General features: G+C 41.4%; 1 pseudogene across 1 annotated transcript; it reads right to left on the bottom strand.

Moving 5' to 3' along the window:
- Nucleotides 1-373: 373 nt before the first annotated feature.
- Nucleotides 374-3,612, bottom strand: LOC309535863 (intraflagellar transport protein 22 homolog pseudogene; annotated as a pseudogene). The gene has a single exon. The product of its transcript is annotated as an intraflagellar transport protein 22 homolog pseudogene (transcript).
- Between the last annotated feature and the right edge of the window lie 3,031 nt (nucleotides 3,613-6,643).

Genomic DNA, 6,643 nt, shown 5'->3' with positions numbered 1-6,643 from the left:
CATCTTAATAGAAAGGGGATCTTAAGAGAAAGGAGATTGGACAGGCAAGCACTGCCACCTTCTGGCCATCCAAACTGATATGCTCCAGTTAGACCTGATACATTGGTGATGGGCTCAAGTCATTAACCCTTTCTTTACCTGTTTTATGCTGCTTGATGTTTTTTTTACAAATTCTGTTGTCTGCTTTTATATGCCTCTTATGTTTAGCTATTTTAATGTTCTTGTTTTTCATGTTTTTTTGTTTGTTTTTTAATTTTAAACTTGTTGAGAGCTGCCCTGGAAACCTACGTGTGTGTGTGTGTGTGTGTGTGTGTGTGTGTGTGTTTATATAGACATTTCTTTTATTTTCTTTGCAGCAACATTCCTCCTGCTTTTAAGTGATCAGCAGCATCTCTCTGTCTCGGTTCTCATTTCCCAACTTGATAATGCCACTGAGGGACTTCACAAATTCCATCTGGAATCTTCAGGGTCTTCTTTGAGGCCAGAGTGGATGACCTGCAGCCAGTTCAGCGGTGGAGGCAAAGTGAGATTCTCCCAGGTTCATTGCGCTTCCTGGCTTGTGATGTGAAATGAGCAGGGACTGGCTCTCTAGCAGCTGCTGTTGCTGGACGAAACAAGAGTGCCACATTTCAATCTCCTTCACACAGCCAGACAAGCCTTGGTTAAAAACAATAGTGACCCCATGGGAATGTTTCATCAGTACTGGCCAGAAAGTCTCAGATTTTTGATCCCCTCCCACAGTTCAATCCAACACCCTGCTCCTTTGCCATTTTCCCCAAAATCTGGCTTCTCGTATTCTAGGATCCTTACTGCATGTGATGGGAGATAACTACCAATGCCTTCGGTGCTCTCTCACAAGGAGTTTGCCAAGACAGGCTTTCCAGCCTCACTGGGGCCAGCAAAGAGGATCTTCACCTTTGGCATCTTCCCTTGGACTAGGCCACATAGCCTTGATCTCACATATAAAGCCAACCTGAGCAAACAGCTGAAAGGGCAGCTCCAATCCCCTGGAAACACGTTGAAGAATGGAATATAAATCAGTGTGAGGTGTTTGTGATTCTTTTATATATAAAATAAGACTTGACTGAATGGGGATCTTGGGTGCATTCTGAAGTAATATTTTAATTTTAAAACTGTAGATATTCCCCCACTCTGTAAACAACAATGTATAACAATTTATCCTCATCTCTCTTTTTTTGGGGTGTGTGTGTGTGTGTTATTGGGTTGTTGTTGTTTTTTATTTTGAGTATGTGCTTTGTGGTTTTATATTCTGATTTTATCTTGTGAACTGCCCTGAGACCTGTGAGTATAGTGTGGTATAATAATAATAATAATAATAATAATAATAATAATAATAATGGGAGCATCCACCTGTCCTTTGTCAACCAAGCTGGGAGAGAGAAGCTTTTCTGCAGTAATTCTGTTCTTTTTACAAGTGCTATAAACATTGAACAAGTTCATCTACTCAAGAGCAATTTAGAGAGAGTCCATGTTCCAGAGCTTTCCTCAGTTCCACTTTCCACCCACACATAATTTCCTCACTCCATCACTAATGTCTGAGCAAGGTTTCAGGGCAGTTCTCCATTTCCAAACCTATCCATGCTGCACTGTTCCAAAGTTTCAAGATAGCATAGGAAAATGTTCTGGTCTAGAGGTGACCCAGCAGGTGGACTCATATTCTGACCTGGTTAAAGGCAGTTTCCTATGAATGGAATTAAGTTTCCATCCTCTCCCAGCCCAAAAACTTTGCTTGGAAGGTAAGTGTGCCTCTTGAACTCCTCTCATTCGTATGCAGGAGAGAGTGAGAAGGCACTGGAAGCATATTAAAACCCTCAAGTGGCCTATAGGGGCAGACACTGATCCCAACCATGAGATCCCAAATGTCAGTATTCTGAGTTATGTGGTTATGTATTTTACTTTACACAGGAATGAGTGACAGTTTATTTGGGAGAAAGTAAAGGCACACCTTCAGGGTCACCCCTGGGGTAGCCCCTGTTTATGAGAAACACATTCTGCCTCCTTTCAACACTGCCCTAGACTGCAACATGGTAGTTTGTCCCATAAAAGTCAACTAGCGGGACTTACAAAAACAAGGAAATGATGAAGTGTGGAGAACTCCTGTCCAGGATTCCAGCAAGCCAAGCAGCCAGCAATGCTCTCTTTCAGGAAACTCCATTCCACCCTCTCTGTGCTCTTCTGTTCCATCCTAGCCCCAGCAGTCAGCCAGCATTCGGTGTCTACTGAGCATGCTCAGTAGGTTGTGTTGGAGTTGCCACCCTTTTAGGGTTTTCCTCCTTAAATATTCATTGTACTTCTGCAAACTTTGGGGTTCTCCCAAGTCTACTTGTGCTTGGATAGTGCCATTTTGGCTGCATAAGTATTGACACTCAGTTGAAATATATATAGGAGCAACCCAGAACTGAGCCATGCACCGTCTTTTTTACATACCCCCAATCTTTTGACTGCAGATCTACACTCTGGATTTGTTTTGTTAATCATGCTAACAGGGATGATAGCATGTTGACAAAACTCTGTGGAAGAGAATGCTGAGATTTGGCTGTAATAACTATATAGCTATGCTATGCTCTAATTGATCATATTTAAAACGAGTTATGCTACAGATGTCTATTCTGTAGATCTATCTAGTTATAGCATTCTATGCTATAGACCATGTTTTTGAACTGCATTTCTTTAAAAACTGCTTTTCATCCATTGCAATCTGTGGGGAAGTAATCTGTTTTCAGGCTGGCTAATCTACCATAAAAGGAATGGATCATTTTTGTGGGTTTTTTTTGGTGGGGAAGTGACTCTAGTTAGTGGATCATACAGCTTGCCAAAGGTGGAAAAGATATCTTCTGTTTTGGGGGCTGGCCTAAAAATGGTTGGTTTTCCTATTACTTTGGGTTTTCTTTGAGTCAGTTTGGCTGTGCATTGGGGCTGGCTTTCTGTTCAGATTTTTTAAATATTTGGGTTGGTGGTTTCTGTGCTCTGCTTAGGTACTTTGTAAAATTCACCTAATAAATTGATTGAATCCACATAAAATGCTATTTTAATTCTTCCTTTCATGTGTTTTTCTTCCTTTGTATTATTAAAAACCCCACCTTGCCATTCCTATAATTGTTGTGTGCTGCTAGTATTGCTGTGTGTCATGCTTTCCTCTTAAGTGTTAGTTAATATGTCCTGTTCATTGTTGGAGATCAGTTGATACTAGTGGACAATTTGTCTGCCTTTTGTATAAAGCTACTTTCGAAATGTATCTTGGCTCAGACTTACTAACAGGAAGGTAGGGGGCTGACACTGGATAGAATATTATGCTTGAAAGCAACCATAATTTTATTATTTTGATGAATTATGTAATTATGAAAGTCATGGGGATTTTTCTAATTTATATCATTAATCCTAGTTGCACAGGCATTTTTTGGTATGTGTAAAGTTTTATTTCTGTTCATTTATTAGAAAACCTGCTAAGAGTTGGAGGACGCCATAGAAGCTCTCTGACTTTGTCTTAATTGCCCTATTATATGATTTGTGGACAGAGTTGTATAGATTCTTTCTTCACTTTGCCATGTGGGTGAGAAGGGATATAATTCTTTTCTCTTTTAAGAGTCATTACAATAGGAGTCAAAAGAAATATCCATTTAGGGAAGAGTAAATGGTGCATTGAAGGCCTAATAAGTGTGTGTGTGTGTGTGTGCGTGCGCGCACACACACACACACACGCGCAATAAACAACAAAATCTCACAAAATCTCAATACACCATCTCTTCTCTGGTGCTCTGAATCAATAATGATAATGATGATAAAAATGGTGATAAGAATTTATTTCTTGTACCCTGCCCATCTGTCTGGGTTTGCCCTGGTACTCTGGGAGACTTCAAACAGAATATGTATAAAGAAACACAACAGAGTACCAAACATTAACCAAGTCTTCTTATTTTATATGCCTGAGAGCTTTTGCTATAACTCTGAATAAATCTTAAGGCATTTTAAAAGTGTATTTCAAGGTGCTGAGAGAGACCCCTATTCCCCTCAGAGAGCTACAATTCTCAAAGTTCCCTGGGAAGAGGCAATGCAGCCCTTTGAGGGAGAAGGGCTCTCCTGCTAACAACTCTCAGTACCCTTAACAGACTACATTCCCCAGGATACTTTGAGGAAAACAACGACTGTTTAAAGTGGTATGATACTGCTTTAAATATATAGAGCAGATGGGGCACTCCTGTGTGATTTTAAGCAATTAAGATTGTGGTTGTAGTAACAGGATATCAAGGCACTCTATAGATCAGGGATTTTCAACCCTTTTACAGCTGAGGAACCCCCAAAAGGTATATTAATATTTTGCAGAAACCAAGTCCTTGCTTCTACCCTTTAACAAAGTGAAAGAATGAAACTAAAATGGGGATTAAGAAATTCATTATTTGATAACAGAAGAGGAGAAAGTGAAGTGCCTTAGGTGGAAAGTAGCAAAACTTTGTGTCATCTCTGGGGAATGGTTGCTGAACCAGAAGGTTCCATGGAACAAAGACACAAGTTTTGATTGCTGGAAACAGTGCCCTCAAATGATTTGCAAATGTCAGGCCAAAAGTGACTGGCAGGTCATACTTTTTTCCAGACCCTGCCCTCAAGAACCTGCTGTTTTAACATTTTGGACAATCAGTGTTCCGGAAGAGAGACCTTTGGGGTGCCTCCTTTATTCGTTACTTGTGTCTGGATGTTTGAATATACCGGTATTTTCTGTTGTTTTGTCAAAGGGAATGGCCATTTCCCACCCTGTCCCAGGTAGTGTAAGGTCACTTGCAGACAAGCTGTTTATTAAGACTGCATTCTGATTTGTTGGGCAAAGGTTTTCAGGGAGGTTAGAGGATGTCAGCATTAATTGTGATTTGGATGTGGGGAGGTTATACAAAGTAAGGTAAAGGTAAAGGGACCCCTGACCATTAGGTCCAGTCGTGACCGACTCTGGGGTTGCGGCACTCATCTCGCTTTATTGGCCGAGGGAGCCGGCGTACAGCTTCCGGATCATGTGGCCAGCATGACTAAGCCGTTTCTGGCAAACCAGAGCAGCGCACAGAAACGCCGTTTACCTTCCCGCCGGAGCGGTACCTCTTTATCTACTTGCACTTTGAGGTGCTTTCAAACTGCTAGGTTGGCAGGAGCAGGGACTGAGCAACGGGAGCTCACCCCGTCGCGGGGATTCGAACTGCCGACCTTCTGATCGGCAAGTGCTAGGCTCTGTGGTTTAACCCACAGCGCCACCCGCGTCCCCTTATACAAAGTAGCATCACTCAAATTGTTATCCCACACTTGCCAGTCACTTTCTTCATAGCAAAGTCTATGATTCTGCAGGGCAACCAGGTCACTGCTCCAATCTCCTCAGACATGCTGGCTGATGGGTGATGTAGTTCAGCAATATCCACAGGGCCTCAGGTAAGACACCCCTGTGTTACTGTGCGGGTGGATGGGTAGTAGATGCCTTTGCCTAAGAAGTTAGACAAGGCTAGATGACTGTACTCCTTTGCTCAACACAAGATGCTGTGTAGTGTGGCACTGCAGGCCAATGTTTGTAACACAGCTGCACAATAGCTGTCAACTTTTCCCTTTCCTTGTGAGGAATCCTATTTGGAATAAGGGAATTTCCCTTAAAAAAAGGGAAACGTTGACAGCTATGAACTGCATATGAAGACACTTCATAGCATTGCCTTGTGAGTGCATATCCACATGGCATACTTATTGCATACATATCTACACTGCATACTCATTCCCCTTCTACAATATTCTTGGGAACTGTAGTTCTTTTTCTGAGTGGGGCCCAAATCTTGCTGAGAATTCTTAGCACCTTCACCAAACTACAATTCCCATAATATTTTAGTGGTTTAACTGGTATAAAATCATTGAATGTTTACGGTGCAAATAGGCCTCACTGACTTCCACCCCTTAGAACAGAGGCCTTTCTCTATAAAGTGGAAGATGATTATAAAAATGATACAAATAATAGCTGCTAATTCTACTTCTACTTCTGCGAACAGCAGCAGCAGCAACAACAATGACAACTACAAACCAGAACGTCCTCAAGTCAAATTGTAAATCATCCATACAGGCAGCCAGGAACACTCTGATTAACTTGCTAAGATAAACACAGGGAGCCTTCAGACAGCTGCTATTTTGGGGTAGGATTGAATCACATAATAGAAAATTAGGGCTGTACAATCGGAGCTGATTTGGCACTCTTCCACAACAGACCTGCTCCCCCTTAGACTTTATATGATGAGGAACATGATGAGGAACACTGGAAAGTGTTGAATAATGATTGCTTGATGCAACATCATGTAATATCCCTGTAAACAATTAGAATGAATGCCCAATAAGTAGCCAACATCGTCTAAGCTCCCTGCAAACTTTGTGCAAATAAACCAAGATGAATGCTCAATAAACAGTTCCACTGGAAGCAACCTTTGGTGATAAATACTATATGAAGTGAAGGAAACCCATTCATTGAGTGCTATTTGTTTTATGATTACAACCTCATATTTCTACATTTGGGAAACAGGTGTGCAGAAAAGATTGTGCATTTATAGGGCAGAAATTTCAACCAACTTTGTTGGTTTTAAACCTCAGACCTTAGGAGTTGGTCCTATGAGTGGCAGTG

The sequence above is a fragment of the Podarcis vaucheri genome, assembly GCF_965113315.1.
Source record: "Podarcis vaucheri genome assembly, chromosome: 1".
Classification (NCBI taxonomy): Eukaryota; Metazoa; Chordata; class Lepidosauria; order Squamata; family Lacertidae; genus Podarcis; species Podarcis vaucheri.
Note: the sequence above shows the minus strand (reverse complement) of the source record. Positions and strands in the feature narration are given on the sequence as shown.